This window comes from Eurytemora carolleeae, unplaced genomic scaffold, assembly GCF_000591075.1.
Source record: "Eurytemora carolleeae unplaced genomic scaffold, Eaff_2.0 scaffold1271, whole genome shotgun sequence".
Taxonomy (NCBI): domain Eukaryota; kingdom Metazoa; phylum Arthropoda; class Copepoda; order Calanoida; family Temoridae; genus Eurytemora; species Eurytemora carolleeae.
Window position 1 is genome coordinate 4,749 of NW_019397155.1, and position 17,535 is coordinate 22,283.

At 32.0% G+C, this 17,535-nt stretch overlaps 1 protein-coding gene across 1 annotated transcript in view; it reads left to right on the forward strand.

The window, feature by feature from the left end:
- Nucleotides 1–14,419: 14,419 nt before the first annotated feature.
- LOC111712383 (limbic system-associated membrane protein) overlaps nucleotides 14,420–17,535 on the forward strand; it is a 39,405-nt gene continuing 36,289 nt past the window's right edge. The window contains exon 1 of the mRNA XM_023486969.1: nucleotides 14,420–14,599. The gene's annotated coding sequence lies outside the window, so the exon portion shown is untranslated. The remainder of the gene's footprint in view (nucleotides 14,600–17,535) is intronic.

Sequence of the window (17,535 nt, forward strand, 5' to 3'; positions counted from 1 at the left end):
ATAGCCAGATACCCCTCCCCAATTCCTCAATATTCCAGTCCTACCCCCCCCTCATCTTCAATCCTCTCGGTCTTATATAGGTGTTAAACCGTGTGTAAAAGACCCATCAGTATAATGAGGAAGAAATCACTCTTAAACCGGAGATAGATAGATAGATATATAGATATATACAGATAGATAGATAGATAGATAGATGGATAGATAGATAGATAGATAGATGGATCGATTTATAGATAGATAGATAGCTAAATCAGATCAAATCAAATCAAATCATATATATATATTTGTCTCAAGCATACATATAGAAAACAGCATAATTAAAAACATATTTATGAAACTTCAGATTGATTAATCGATAGATATCACCTTTAAATCGAAATATTTTTATGTCTGAATATCTATATATTAGTGTTTTCTAGATGTGTAAGTGTGAGTGAGGGAGTGAGTGAGTAGATGAATGTACAGTCCGTTTGTCCGTATGTCCGTGGGTCTGTCTGTCTGTATGTTAATCTTGAATTTGATTACCGACCACCCAAAGACTCCTCAGCTACTTATATATTCAGGAGGCGATGAGTGGGAGAAGGGGGGTTCATGGGGGGTGGGGTAATTATTTTAACCCTTAACAGACATCTTGGCATGGTAGCAATCTTGTTAGGGAGGATCAAATAATTTACTAATGGAAATATGAACTGCAATTTAATTGATAAGTTAACCATTATTAGCAATAAAATTTTCATTTTTTAATCATTATTTGGTAGATTTTATACGTAAACACAAACATTGTTTAATATATGGTAGATTTTATACGTAAACACAAACATTGTTTAATAAGGTTGATGTTAATGTCAAATTGACATAATGTAACATTTTGATACCAATCAATCTTATTTATAGGTTTTATAGAACCAATCTAATTTATAGGTTTTATAGAACCCATCTCATTTATAGGTTTTATAGAACCAATCTTATTTAGGTTTAATAAAACCAATCTCAATTATGGGTTCAATAAAACCAATATCATTCATAGGTTTAAAAGAATCAATCTTATCTATAGGTTTTATAGAACCAATCTCATTTATAGGTTTTATAGAACCAATCTTATTTAGGTTTAATAAAACCAATCTCATTCATAGGTTTAAAAGAACCAATCTTATCTATACAATTATAGGTTTTAGAACCAATCTTATTTTAGGTTTAATAGAACAAATCTCATTTACAGGTTTAATAATACCAATCTTATTTATAGGTTTAATCATACCAATCTCATTCATAATTTTAATAATACCAATCTCATTCATAATTTTAATAATACCAATCTCATGCATGGGTTTAATAGAACCAATCTAATTTATATGTTTATAGAACCAATCTCATTTATAGGTTTAATAATACCAATCTAATTTATAGGTTTAATAATACCAATATTATTTTTAAATTTAATATAGAACCAATATCATTGTAGGTTTAATAGAAACAGTTTCATTTACAGGTTTATTAGCACCAATCTCATTTAGGTTTAATGGTTTAATAGAGCCAATCTTACTTATAGGTTTTATAATATAGAACCAATCTCATTTATAGGTTTAATAATACCAATCTAATTTATAGGTTTAATAATACCAATATTATTTTTAAATTTAATATAGAACCAATATAATTGTAGGTTTAATAGAAGCAATCTCATGTACAGGTTTATTAGCACCAATCTCATTTAAAGGTTTAATAGAGCCAATCTTACTTATAGGTTTTATAATATCAATCTCATTTATAGGTTTATATAACCAATCTCATTTATAGGTTTAATAATACCAACATCATTTTTAAATTTAATATAGAACCAATATCATTGTAGGTTTAATAGAAACAGTTTCATTTACAGGTTTATTAGCACCAATCTCATTTAGGTTTAATAGAACCAATCTCATTAATAAGTTTAATAGAACCAATCTCAATTAGGTTTAATAGAACCAATCTCAATTAGGTTTAATAGAACCAATCTCATTTATAAGTTTAATAGAACCAATCTCATTTAGGTTTAATTGAACCAATCTCAATTAGGTTTAATAGAACCAATCTCATTTAGGTTTAATAGAATCAATCTCATTTAGGTTTAATAGAACCAATCTCATTTGGGTTTAATAGAACCAATCTTATTTATAGGTTTAATAGAACCAATCTCATTTATAGGTTTGATAGAACCAATCGAAATTTAGGCTTAATAGAACCAATCGCAGTTAGGTTTAATAGAACCAATCTCATTTATATGTTTAATGATTAAACTGAAGTTTCATCGTTTTTATAGTTATAGTTTTTATAAAACTTCTCTTTAGTTGCTGGAGCGAATTGAGTAAAATTTTGCAAAATTAACAATTTCTGAATAATGATGATAATAAGGTTTTTATTAATCCTTATAAGGTTTCTATTTGGGATTATTGACACTTTTTATAGACTTAAACTAATCCTTGCTTGCTCCTAATAACACACAGGGTTCAGGGAGTATTTAAAAGGATCTAGAATTCTGAACCCGATCCTTAGAAAACGTTTAGGTATCATATACCCTGAAATGACAATTCTTGAAATAATCATCGAAAGGTTTTGGATAATATGTTTGAATTGAAGTGTTTAATTAATGAAGCATGTTTACAGGCGTTTTCAAATTGTTAAAAATGTTCTTCTTTGCCATTCAAAAAAATATTTAGCAGGTCTAAGGATGTGATCTTGAAAAATAGGAAATTGTCTCATTTGTTTAAAATCCTAATTTAAATTAGTCTTTGGACTTATCAAATCATCCCCAATTGGAACAAACCAAAACGTCGAAAATTTAAATTAATTCTAAATGCCGATTTACTCTATTAATATTACTATATTTTTTAATCAATAACCATTTATGTACTATTCTTTAACAGAAGTATGACCTTAAAGGTTTGTCATTAATCAAGTGAACGTCCATGCTAGAGAAGAGCAAGCCCAAACAACAATATTACCCGTTAAATCTTTATCTGAATAATAATGTGGAAGATATTGTCGTTTTTCTAGATTGAAATGTGTTTAATCTCTAAATGGTGACGGACATTTATTTTGAAGCATTATACATCTTTGGATTGTGATAAAGGTGCAATAATCATATTAAAGTGCAAGAGATAAAATTTTTTTCATTTCTCGAATTTCTAATATTTAGTTCTGTTTAGTTTCCAGGTGATGAAACGCTATAGACTTGCTTGCTTCCAGTGATTTATTTACTACTGCCTTGAAATACCTAAGTCAGTATGGGGGCCTTCTTCATTCAGTTTTAATTTTCTGCCTTACAGACACAAATCCTTCTCTTCCAGATTTTGTTTAATTCATTCATCATCCGATTTCAGCTACAGAGTGACTCGCAAATAATGAGAATTATTTGACGACCTGAAATCTTTAAATTATCCAAATATTTGAAGGTTAAAATTTAAATAGCTGAAATGACTAAACGCTTTCTCATAATTTTTTACGGACATTTCATTTTTTCAAAACAAAAATTAGTTTCTCGCATTTTTCTTTATTTTTTTTTAATTTGTAATGTTTTGGCACATTTCAAGGTTTTTATACCTAATACCCGAAGCAAACAAATATTTTAAAAAAAATTGTGAAAAACATCGCTGTTTTCAACCCTGTAGTTTTTACTGTTTATTAAATGCATTGACAAAAAAAAAGAAACTGGTGTACAGCTGAAGGGATCCACAAAAAAAGAAACTGGTGTACAGTTGAAGGGATCGACTAAAAAAGAAACTGGTGTACAGCTGAAGGGATCCACAAAAAAAGAAACTGGTGTACAGCTGAAGGGATCCACAAAAAAGAAACTGGTGTACAGCTGAAGGGATCCGCTAAAAAAAAGAATCAAAACTGGTTTAATTGGGTAGAGTCGTCCTTACTGACAATTTTTATCATTTATTGGTAACTCCATAAGCAAGAGATAAAAACAAAGAAGAAGACCAAAATTTAATTAATATTCGTTCACCCCTTTCAAAGTTTCGATCCGAATACGCTCTCCCCCATCCCATGTGGACTCCCCTCCCCCCCTTCAGTATCCTCAGATCTCAGTATGGGATCATTCATCCATTAATCAGCATTCACCGGTTGGAAAACTGCTGGGAAATGAATGCATTAGTATACAGGGAGGATAACTAATAAAGGAGAGGCAAAATAAATCCTAAATCTTTATTTCTATACTCCCTGGAAGAATAAATCATTTCTGGAAAAATACACCCTTAACCTTTATGCTTGAATCCTCCCTGGCAAAATACATCCTGAATCTCTATTTTTTAATCCTCCCTGACAAAATACATCCTGAATCTTGAATCCTCCCTGTGCAAAATAAATCTCAAAGCTCTCTGTTTGAATCCTCCCTAGCAAAATAAATCTTAAAGCTCTCTGTTTGAATCCGTCCCTGGCAAAATACATCCTAAATCTCAATGTTTGAATCCTCACTGGCAAAATATATCCCAAATCTCTCAATGTTTGAATCCTCACTGGCAAAAAAAATCCTGAATCTTCACTTTTCAGTCCTCCCTGGTAGTATAAATCCTAAATCTCTCTTTGTTTGAATCCTCACTGGCAAAATAAAATCTTAAATCTTTATGTTTGAATCCTCCCTGGCAGAACTCATCCTGAATCTCTATGTTTTAATCCTCCCTGGCAGAACACATCCTGAATCTCTATATTTGAATCCTCCCTGGCAGAACTTATCCTGAATCTTTATGTTTGAATCCTCCCTGGTAGTATAAATCCTAAATCTTTATGTTTGAATCCTCCCTGGCAAAACACATCCTGAATCTCTATGTTTGAATCCTCCCTGGCAGAATAAATTGTAAAATTTTAAATAATTATCTGAATATCTCAGCTGGAATCCTATCTACAGTATTCGTTCCTCAATACTAGAAATCCTAAATCACATTTACTTCAACTCAAGAAAAAAAATTGAATTTAAACTGCAGCTATACGCAATACGCATCTCTTAAAGAGTAAGGAAAACCCTGTTCTAAAATCCGAGTTTCTAATTTAGATCTAAATGCAACTAATCATTCCTTCCTTTATAATCCATTGATCCCTACATCTTCCCCTGTACTTGATAATCCCACCTACTCCTTCCACTGTTCATAATAAGCCTTCCTACTTCTTCCCAAGCACCTGATAATCCTTCCACGGTTCCTGATAATCCCTACTACTCCTTCACCTGTTCCTAATAAGCCTTTTTACTCCTTCCCCAGCACCTGATAATCCTATCCATTCCTTCCACTGTTCCTGATAATCCCTCCTACTCCTTCCCCTGTACCTGATAATCCTTACTACTCCTTCCCCTGTACCTGATAATCCTTCGTACTCCTTCCCCTGTACCTGATAAAATCTCCTACTCCTTCCCTGTACCTGATAATACCTGCTACTCCTTCCCCTGTATCTGATAAACCCTCCTACTCATTCCCCAGTACCTGATAATCCTTACTACTCCTTCCACTGTACCTAATAATCCATCCTACTCCTTCACCTGTACCTGGTAATCCTTTCTACTCCTTCCACTCTTCCTGATAATCCATCCTACTCCTTCCCCTGTTCCTAATAAGCCTTCCTACTTCTTCCCAGTACCTGATAATCTTTCCTACACCTTTCCCTGTTCCTGATAATCCCTCCTACTCTTTCCCCTGTATCTTAAAATCCTTCCTACTCCTTCCCCAGTACCTGATAATCCCTCCTACTCTTTCCCCTGTACCTGATAATCCTTACTACTCCTTCCACTGTACCTGATAATCCCTCATACTCTTTCACCTGTACCTGATAATCCCTCCTACATCTTCCCCTGTACTTGATAATCCCTCCTAAATATTCCCCTGCACTTGATAATCCCTCCTACTCCTACCACTGTACCTGATAATCCCTCCTACTCTTTCCCCTGTACCTGATAATCCCTCCTACTCCTTCTCTTGTACCTGATAATCCCTGCTACTCCTTCCACTGTACCTGATAATCCCTCCTACTTCTTCCACTGTACCTCAATATTTCTCCTACTTTTTCCCCTTTGGTTTCCAGATGAGCCTAAAAATTCTACTTTATTTTTCTACTTTAATTACTTTGTTAACATTTAGCATTTTAATTAAGTTATTTTCTGGGAATCATATTCATATATCTACAAATATAATCAGAGTTAATTAAATAAAACCATGTAAACTGAAATTATTAAATTAAATTAAACTACTAAGAACTGACTTAATATCAGGTTTAAACTAAACAAACTCATGAAAATTAAAGAAAATTAAATATTCATTTTGTTAACAGTTATAATGTCGCAGAGCTTCTGAACAAACAAAAAATTAAATTTGAAAATCAAACTTTTCGTTGTAAAATACATTTATCTTGAAAAGCCAAAGAATTACGATCATTCCCGATTATGAAGAAACGACAAAACAAAATTATCAATTGTCAAGTAGAAAACAAGTAGATCTCTCTTCTTTTAGTTTAGACAAAGGATTAAACTGTCACATGGAAATTGAGGAAACAACTTTACATTGAAATGTATTTTATATTGAAAATTATATAAAATATTCTTATACTTAAGATCCTCCTTATCTTAGGGATAATGCATTAATACCCCCCCCCCCTCTCCTCCAGACAGATAATCTTGAATGTAATCTTATCCAATTCTTTTATGAAAATATTATTAGTTGAAGAGTTGTTTAATACATTGGATCCGGTCTAGAATCCAGGGATTATATCTTTATCCCTTTCTTTGCATTCCTTCCTCAAACTTTGCTCGTTTATTCATCATTTTATCCATATTTAGATCACATGGATAGATGGGTATTTATAATGAATAGATCATATATTTTTGCTCGTTTATTCATCGTTTTATCCATATTTAGAACACATGGATAGATGGATATTTATAATGAATAGATCATATATTTTGTTTGTTTATTCATCATTTTATCCAAATTTAGAACACATGGATAGATGGATATTTGTAATGAATAAATCATATATTTTTGCTCGTTTATTCAACATTTTATCCATATTTAGATCACATGGATAGATGGATATTTATAATGAATAGATCATATATTTTTGCTAGTTTATTCATCAGTTTATCCATATTTAGATCACATGGATAGATGGATATTTATAATGAATAGATCATATATTTTTGCTCGTTTATTCATCATTTTATCCATATTTAGAACACATGGATAGATGGATATTTGTAATGAATAGATTATATATTTTTGCTCGTTTATTCATCATTTTATCCATATTTAGAACACATGGATAGATGGATATTTGTAATGAATAGATCATGTATTTTGGATATTTTTATTAATTTTATTTTACATTTTTAGTGTGTCCTCAATAATTCTAATATTACACTTTGCTCAACTGTGCGTAATTGCAATATGTGCGTCCTCAATGTGCGTCCCCTATGTAAGTCCTCACTGTGCGTCAACAATGTGCGTTCTCTTTGTGCGTCCTCAATTAGCCTATACGCTATTTATTGGTATTAGTTTGACTTTTCAAAGATATCTATGACTGGAGAAAAAGCCGATTTATCGTTTAGAATTCCAGCAGAAAGGTATGATACCTTCGCCTAGACACCATTTAATCGTTTTTTTTTTCAGAAACAACAGAACAGCACAATAAAATCTAAAATTATCATATTTCAAGGACATCATGTGTCAGCCATTCTATAATAAAATATAAGAACTTTTGATTTTAGAATGATCAAGAAATTCACATTTTTCGTGTTCAACCATGATTTAACAAATTAACACTTTTATATAAAGATAAATATTTACAATTAATTATAAGATACTACAATTTAACTAAATATTTGAAAATTTTTAAAAATCATTGACTAGACAAAAGGCATCAAATTGTATAAATGCAAAGGTATCATACCTTTGCGCTGGAATTCTGAATGATAAGTCGGCTTTTTCTCAGGCCACAGTTGTCTTTGAAAAGTATGGCTAATACCAATGAATAACTAAAAGGCTATTTAATTTTAATTTACCCTCAAATTACCCGAATAAGGGAACGGTCTCTACCCTTTAGTGCTGCATTAGTTGCGGTCTCTTTTAACTGGTTTCATGGTTTTCTGGTTCTATGGTCTCATGGCCCTAAGTTCCCTGGTTCCCATGGTTCCCTTGGTTCCAATAGTTCTTTTGGTTCTTTAGTTCCCTGGTTCTCTTGGTTCTTTTGGTTCTCATGGTTCTTTTGGTTCCCATGGTTCTCTTGGTTCACATAGTTCTTTGATTCTCTAGTTCCCTAGTTCCCTTGATTTCCATGGTTCTTTTGGTTCCCATGGTTCTTTTGGTTCTCTTGGTTCCCATAGTTCCATTGGTTCCCATAGTAACCTTGATTCCCTTGGTCCCCATGGTTCTTTTGGTTCCCATAGTTATTTTGGTTCTATAGCTCCCTGGTTCCCTTGGTTACAATAGTTCTTTAGGTTCTTTAGTTCCAAGGTTCCCTTGGTTCAAATAGTTCTTTTGGTTCTCAAGTAGCCTGGTTCCCTGGATCTCTTGCTCCCATGACAACATTATGGTGTGGTTCCTTATTCTTCCATTAGTTAAATTGTTTATACAAATTTAACCGTTCTTGAATAAAAAAGTACCATCTCTTGACTCTATGTTTAAAAATGGTATCCTTATATTCTAACTATCACAGTATTCATTAATCATTATGTATTCAAGTCCTGTCGAACCAAATATGTTTAATTCCCGTTGAATGGTTCAGCTCTGTATTCAATATTTTTAATTCCTTATTTTATTAATAGACTTTGACAGTGTTTTGACATTAGAATTCACATTGTGCTACTGCTTTTAAAATACTGCTAATGTCTCTGCTAAGCTCAAGATTAAAATATCTTATTCATCATTTCATGAGGTTCCGCGTATTGTTAGAGCTTTGAATAACACCTGTCCATCCAACGCTAGAATATTCTCTAAAAGGGTTATGAACCGTACGTATCAGCACTTCATTCTGCATTCATAGTATTATATCTCCTGTCCTGGTTTATATCTCCTGTCCTAGTATTATATCCCCACCCTAGTTTATATCTCCTGTCCTAGTATTATATCCCCACCCTAGTTTATATCTCCTGTCCTAGTATTATATCCCCGTCCTAGTTTATATCTCCTGTCCTAGTATTATATCCCCGTCCTAGTTTATATCTCCTGTCCTACTATTATATCCCCGTCCTAGTTTATATCTCTTGTCCTAGTATTATATCCCTGTCCTAGTTTATATCTCCTGTCCTACTATTATATCCCCGTCCTAGTTTATATCTCCTGTATTATATCATGTAAAACTAATTAGATATGTTTCAATATGCTTTGATATTTGTTCTGTACATGTCAGAAAATTACTTTAAACTCTAGTTATTCGAATTAATGTATAAACTATTTTGCATATGATAAATTCGCACCCTTATCTCTAATCGTTCTCCTTAAATTTATTTAATTGAAATATTTTGTTATTATTACTAAAATTAGGTGGAAAAAATAATCAAAACAGCCAAGAGCTATTTTCCACCTAATTGCTTTATACTTGTACTGTTAATATAATCATCAATTTTGTGATTGTAAACTCTATCTGTATACAGATACATTTATTTTAGCAATAAACTTTATATTATCTTATCTTATCTTATATCCCCGTCCTAGTTTATATCTCCTGTCATAGATTATATCTCCTGTCATAGATTATATCTCCTGTCATAGATTATATCTCCTGGCATAGATTTTATCTCCTGGCATAGATTATATCTCCTGGCATAGATTATATCTCCTGTCATAGATTTTATCTCCTGGCATAGATTATATCTCCTGTCATAGATTATATCTCCTGTCATAGATTATATCTCCTGGCATAGATTATATCTCATGGCGTAGATTTTATCTTCTGTCATAGATTATATCTCCTGGCATAGATTATATTTCCTGTCATAGATTATATCTCCTGGCATAGATTATATCTCCTGTCATAGATTATATCTCCTGGCATAGATTATATCTCCTGGCATAGATCATATCTCCTGTCATAGATTATATCTCCTGGCATAGATTTTATCTCCTTTCATAGATTATATCTCCTGGCATAGATTATATCTCCTGTTCTTGTTTATATCTCCTGTAATAGATTATATCTCCTGTCATAGATTATGTCTCCTGGCATAGATCATATCTCCTGGACTCACTGATAAAGGGACAAACGACCTATGGTCAAATGCCATAGGGTATAACGACCTAGGGTAAAAACCGCAACCTAGGGTAAAACGACCTATAGTCAAAAAGTGCGACAAAAGGGCAAACTTTTTTTTTCAAGAGAGAGCACATTATTTAACATTTAAAATGTCGCAGCACTCTGTCCGAACCACAAATAAGGTGAGAGACGGCATTTTATTTCACATTTAAGATGCCGAGCGCTGCGGCTTGGATGGGCTAGGGGGCCGAGCGCTGCAGAATTTGTGAACTGTTATACATATGTGTTCATCATCAATTTCAGTTTTCAAAAATGGTGTCCTTAAACTTTTTAGCCATGAGAGCTAGCGACTTGACAATTTTTTTAAGTCATGTCCTACATATTGGGAGATTCCCAAGAAATTTGAGCCAAATTGCTTCAAAAATGAAGGCACAGGACCAAAATCTGTTAAGTTTATTCTAGCTCCTTGTCTTGCTCCTACTTTCGGCATCGCTCACACCTAGAGTTTTTGAGCTACAGCCTTGAAATTTTGCATGCACGCGAAGAAATACTACAAAATTTATGACCTAAAATCTCTAAGCTGTAGGTCAAATATTTTTTGAGTTATTAAGGATTGAAATTGAATAGCTAGAATATATGGAAGCTTAAGCTCCCGTTTGTCTGGCTCCTGAATTAAAAGATTATTTATAAGTGGTCTTTTGTGAAAGGAAACCCAAATTGATACCCAATTTAATACACGCTAGCCATGTGAATGGGGAGGATACCCTGGTACTTTCAGCCCGATCCCTGGGAAACTCTATGCTGGGAAAGTGCGCCAGTCTCAGGTTGCAAAAATGTTCGGATTTTCAAAGCACGCAATTTGTTCCCAGTCACGGGGCGCAAAAACCTTGTGAAAATGCGCGTATAGGCAGGCCCTCTGCTGTTCCAGTCGGATCGCTTTACGTTCGAGGGTGCAAGAGAGTCGGGAATCCTGTCGTTCGCGGGGTGCAATTGTGCTCGGCCCTGAAATTGTCTTAACCTAACCTAACTCAAAATATGATGAGAGAAAGCAAATTATTTAAAATAGTAAAAGAACAAATTTGTCGTTTGACCCCATGTCGGTGAACCCCCTTTTCCTCTTCAAGTACTCCTGTCAATAACTATAAAATCTCGTCCTTCATAACATATCTTTTTATGTCTGGTTACATATAAACTAGCTTCACAGACTCCGTATTATATAGAATATTAAATATGTTTAAATATATATTTACAATATATTTTATATTTATATCTATAATCCACGGTGTGAACACTGAACACGAAAAGATGAACTAGCCTAATCCTTAAATCCGACAATGAAGGGGAGGGGGGAATACACTCCCAAATTTCTTATTATGAAGCGAAAATGAAAGAGTAAAATATGTTTAATCCTGAACTGATGAAGAGAATTTAAGGGGTTAGTTTGGATACATGCAGTTTATAGGATTAGATGAAATAAGTTTTATATTTAATCAATAAATAAAAATGCAAAATAATCCAAATGGAAATCTTTTTTTTTAGATCAGAATAGCAGTTTTATTACTCGCAAGTTCGGAACCAAACTTTAAAAGGCGAAACCTTTTTTTAAAATAAACAATTTGATGTGGAATTTCAAAAAGTTTAATTATTTGAGTCTGTAGCTTGAACACTTTAAAACGACTGAACCGAATGAATTTTTGTATAATACGTGTCCAGTGTTTTTTTTTATTTATGACTACTCAGAAATAAAAGAATATTATAAACAATGGCAATTTTACCAATTTATCAAAAAGACAAAAAAAAGGTTTGTAATAGAAAGGGAGGGGGGGAGGTTGAAGGGGAATTACGAGAGAAGAAGAGAAGGGGAGGGCATTAAAAATTGAAGGGATCATTTTTCAACCTTTCACACTTTTATATTATTCGTATTTTGATGCACACATGGGGTATTTAATATAAATAAAGAAAGTACTCCTGGTCACAGAATAGTAGGTAAGTAATTTATAGATTTTATAAAAACAAAGGGACCGGGGTTTTTGCCACAAACTCAAACTTTCTATTCCAAACATCTTTGCAACCAAATGTGCTTTTGAAATTTGAAGCTAATAATTCTGTTAAATTAAATAATCTAAGTTTTAAATATCAATGGTTCGTACCATCAGGTTGCAAAGATAAATGGAATTTGAAAATTTAAGTTTCTTTTTTAAAACGTGTACCAAGCTAATATACGTACATTAACACACCTTTAGCGTAAATGTTGTAAATTCATGAGTTCAGTCTATTATTAATTTTATAAGCTTGTTTTCTGCACTTTGAGAAACAATCCATTCACCCATAATTAATAACTTTAAGCTTTTCTAAGTCAAAATGTTTGTGTTATTAATCTCAGGATTAAGTATTGATCTTCATCTTATGCAGATCAATTAATTAAATCAAATTCCTATTTAACATCCCTGGCAGGGATAATTTTAGTTGGGGTTTCAAGCATTTTTCCTTCAATTGAAAAGTGTCCAAATTGAATATCGAGATCAAGCATTCAAGATTAACGATGCTCTACATAAATTTCCTCCCTCAGTTTATATTAAGTGTATTTAATAAAAACGATTTTTATAATAATTTTTTCAATTTTTGCAATATACAACAGTTGAAAACAACTTTTCACTAAATTTAACTAATTGAATCCTGATTAAAGCATGTAAAATGAATATAGGAATATGAAGCGAATAATTACGTATTTACAAACTGAAATAAAAATAACCCCTAATTGAGAACAACAGACTGCTTAAAATAACGGATATGGGATACAGATCAAAATATAAATAAGATGTAATCACGGAACCTCTTAACAGTTGTGCATTATAATTTCTACTTAATTTATTCTTCTTAATTTAGAAATACAAAACATTTAAAATGTTAGTTACTTTTGTATACAGGGGTTACCCAGACAGTGGAAACTTTAACGACGACTGTACAGAATTCATTTAGCCTTATATATCTTACATTCATTGTTCCCTGCAGCTGTCCACTTGTTTCTTCATTTGCAAAATTATTCAATAAACAATTAAAGGCAATTTTGAAGACAGAAATCCAAATCGAACTTTTAGATGTTATATTTAAAGAGTTTAAGGTCGTCATGTGAGTCTTATCTTTTGTCCGAACCTAGGATAAACTGCTTTAATTTTTTATTGGTTATTTTTATTTTTATTTAATGTTTTTGTGTAAAATGAGTCATTGTCAAGAAGAAATAAATATTAAAATGTTTAATTTCTTTTTTTCAAGAATTGTTTCTTGTTTTCCTAGTATCAAAAGAATCGATACCAATCAACGAATGTTTATTAAAAGTTAATGGTTTCTTTTTTATTCCTCAAAATATGTCTCATAACCGCAAAATAAACATTTCAGCGTCATTTTCAATTTGTTTTATTTTAAACCAATTAATCAATTGTAATAGATGAAGATGAGTTTTTTCTTAGAGTTTTGTCTCAAAAACATGTTCTAACAATCAATACATTTCACACAAGCATTCTTAGGGGCGGATACAGGATTTAAGTGAGGGGGGGGGGCAAGATTTTTTAGGAACAAAAAAAATTCATAATTAGGAACAAAAAATCGCAGCGCAGGCGAAAATTTTTTTTTTACTTAAAAGGACTCAAAAAAGTCAAAATTAATGACTAAAACTAGATTTTTAACTTTTCACACATTATAGTTTAATGAGACAGATATTTTTCCTGTTTTGCACTAGGGTTTCTTTCCCTTAAGCATGCTATTGAGAAGCTATTCTGAAAATAGGAACAAAAAATTCCAAATTCAGGGGGGGGGGGCAAATGTCCCCACGCCCCCCCTGTATCCGCCTCTGAGCATTCTCTCTGGTATAGCTTTCGAAACCTTCCTTCCGCACGTTTGTAGATTGTCTAGGGGAGCGCAGTTTAAACCATCAGCTGCAGCGCTCGGTCCAGATATCTATCAAACCTTACCCAAACTATTATATATATCGATAAGATGTATTTAGTAAGAAACAAATCTTGTATAGCTATGAGAAAGGATTTAAGAATAAATAGATAAAAGGGAAGGAGCGGGGTCCAGGAACACCGGAACTTTGAACCGGGTTGGAGTCGGGGAATCAAGGTTCTACGACTACGAGTCTACTCGGACCGGGGTGGTGGGGGGGGATTGTCGTACTTCAAGGGGGAATTTCGGGAGTCGGTACCTTTCAGTTGACTAAAGAACAGAGTAAGAGGCTTATCTGTGGCTTATGCACTATCTTTTACCAAGTGTATGTACTCTAAAGTAGAAAAATAACAAAGTACAATTGTAAAAAGTTCGTGAAATACGAGGGCACTCTTGAACTTCATTAAACTCAAACTGCAGTTCAAAATGTGAACAGAAATAGGTGAGTAATTTTCTATCGTAAACTTTAAAGGTTTCAAAATTGTTTATATTTACAGAAACATCGGTTCGGAAAAACTTGGTATGTGACCATGTGCTTACATTTTTGAAATATCCGATTTTTTTCCTAAATTTGGGACAAAAATGCATAAAAATAATATAAAAAAATCTTAACTGACAGATTAAATCTGATTTGTCTTGTAGCTGCTAAATGCTAAGAAATTATGTGAATTCTCATATTTTGTGGGTAACCCTGTAGTTCATAATCTCACATATATTTTAGTTTTGTTCTAAAAACTCTTGTATCTTTTCCTTTCAGCAATTTCGGAAAAAAAATAAGTTTTCAAAAATTGGTTTTCATGTTTGCAGACAGGTTACCCAGAAGTCGTTCGTTATCAATCGCTTATAAAAACGATCGTTTTTTTTTTCTTCTAAAAACAATCGTTTCGTCTCAAGAAAAAAGCGATAGTTTCGATAATGGACCACTCGTTTTGAACTTTTAAAACAAAATTAATAACTGTTTTTTTAAACTATCGTTTTTTTAAAAGTTTTATGACAATTAATTTCAATTTTTAGCTTCGTTTTTTTTCTTATTTCTTCGTCGTTTTTAAAACGAAACGATCGTTTTCAAAAAAGTGAAAAAGATCCTACCTAGTACCCCTTCATGAATGAGAATTTACCTAAGAATTATAATAGTTTGATGCTGTCTTAAGCGTCTAAATAAATTTTATTAAATGAAAAAATTAAGCAAGTTCACAGTTGCAGGAAACCAAGAATTAAAAATTTCAGTTTCGGAAACATGTCTTTGTAGATAGCCCTGTTTATCTTGTAGATATACCTTAATATTTTGTGGATAGATCTGTATTTCTTGTAGATAGCCCTGTATATCTTGTGAATATACCTTAATATATTGTTGATAGCCCTGTATATCTTGTGGATAGACCTGTATATCTTGTGGATAGACCTGTATATCTTGTGGATAGACCTGTATATTTTGTGGATAGAACTGTATATCTTGTGGATAGACCTGTATATCTTGTGGATATACCTGTATATCTTGTGGATAGCCCTGTATATCTTGTGGATAGGCCTGTATATCTTGTAAATTGACATGTTTATCTTGTGGATAGACCTGTATACCTTGTGGATAGCCCTGTTTATCTTGTGGATATACCTGTATATCTTGTAAACTGACCTGTTTATCTTGTGGATAGACCTGTATATCTTGTGGATATACCTGTATATCTTGTGGATAGCCCTGTATATCTTGTGGATAGCACTGTATATCTTGTGGATATACCTGTATATCTTGTAAATTGACCTGTTTATCTTGTGGATAGACCTGTATATCTTGTGGATAGACCTGTATATCTTGTTTAGAGACCTGTATATCTTGTGGATAAATATATATATATATATATATATTTATTTACCAATATACCCTGCGTATCCTGGTTTTCAAGTACCCCAGCGGGGATAGGGTTAAACGCGAGTTGGTCTAAATTATTCATTTATTAAAACGTTAATATAACCAACGTTAAATGGTAAAAATAGTTTTTTTAAACCATATCTATCTACGTAGGAAGTTTTAACGTAAAAGTCTAAACAAAATATCTTCTAATTTTTAAACGCTAACTGCTGAGTTCAGAAGTTTAAATCTTAAAATCTTGTATATTTTCATAAATGCTTTAAAAGTTGTTATTTGAAACCAGATATTGGATTTAAAGGGTTTTCATTGAAGACGAATAAATGGAAATGCAAGGTGTCAGAATTAAATTTATTTTCTTTAATTTCCCCCTGTTTTCTACTGCAGGAAGATTTACAGTTCATTTTGGAAATTCTGAAGATCTTTTTAGCATCATTCATTCTTTCACTCATTCATCCTTAATATTCATCATTTATCCTTCATATTCATCATATATGTTTCATATTCATCATTTATCTTTCAAATTCATCATTCATCTTTCATATTCATCATTCATCTTTCATATTCATCATTCATCTTTTATATTCATCATTCATCTTTCATATTCATCATTCGTCTTTCATATTCATCATTAATCTTTCATATTCATCATTCATCTTTCATATTCATCATCCATCTTTCATATTCATCATTCATCTTTCATATTCATCATTCATCTTTCATATTCATCATTCATCTTTCATATTCATCATTTATCTTTCATATTCATCATTCATCTTTCATATTCATCATTTATCCTTCATATTTATCATTCATCCTTCATACTCACCATTCTTCTTTCATATTCATCATTTATCCTTTATATTCATCCTTTATATTTATCCATAATATTCATTATTCATGCTTTATATTAATCATTCATCCTTCCCTTTATTCATCCTTTCGTTGATCAGTTTATCGTTCTTTAATGCTATTATATTCTGAATGCATCTAACAAATGAGATCATATAAATTTTCGAAGATTTACTAGATCATTTATTCTCCTGTATTTTTCCATTATGTAAACCCACTTTAATTCACAGAAAAGGTAATTAATTTGTATGAAGTCATTATTAAGTCATGTCCCCCCCCCCTCCCTTTTTTCATTTCTAAAAGGACTATTTTGCTTGCGTGCTTTAATTAATGGGTTCTCTTATTTCTAATAATGATTAATAATTATAAATTATTTAACTATAAATAATATAATTATCTTCCACAATATAAATTAATACACTAATTTGTTGTCAGTAATTACTCAGGAAATGTTTGGAATCGATGATGTTTATTTGACGATATTTTTCAATTGAAAAGTTCGTAAAATTTCTCGAAGATGTTGACGACTTCATTTTAATTCATTGGCGGTGTTTGATCAATAATTATTAATTTAATTTGAAAATTTGAATTAAAAAATTTCTAGTAAATCTACAATTTCAAAACATTTTCTAGAAATGACACATGTTTCCTCTGCCTTAAAT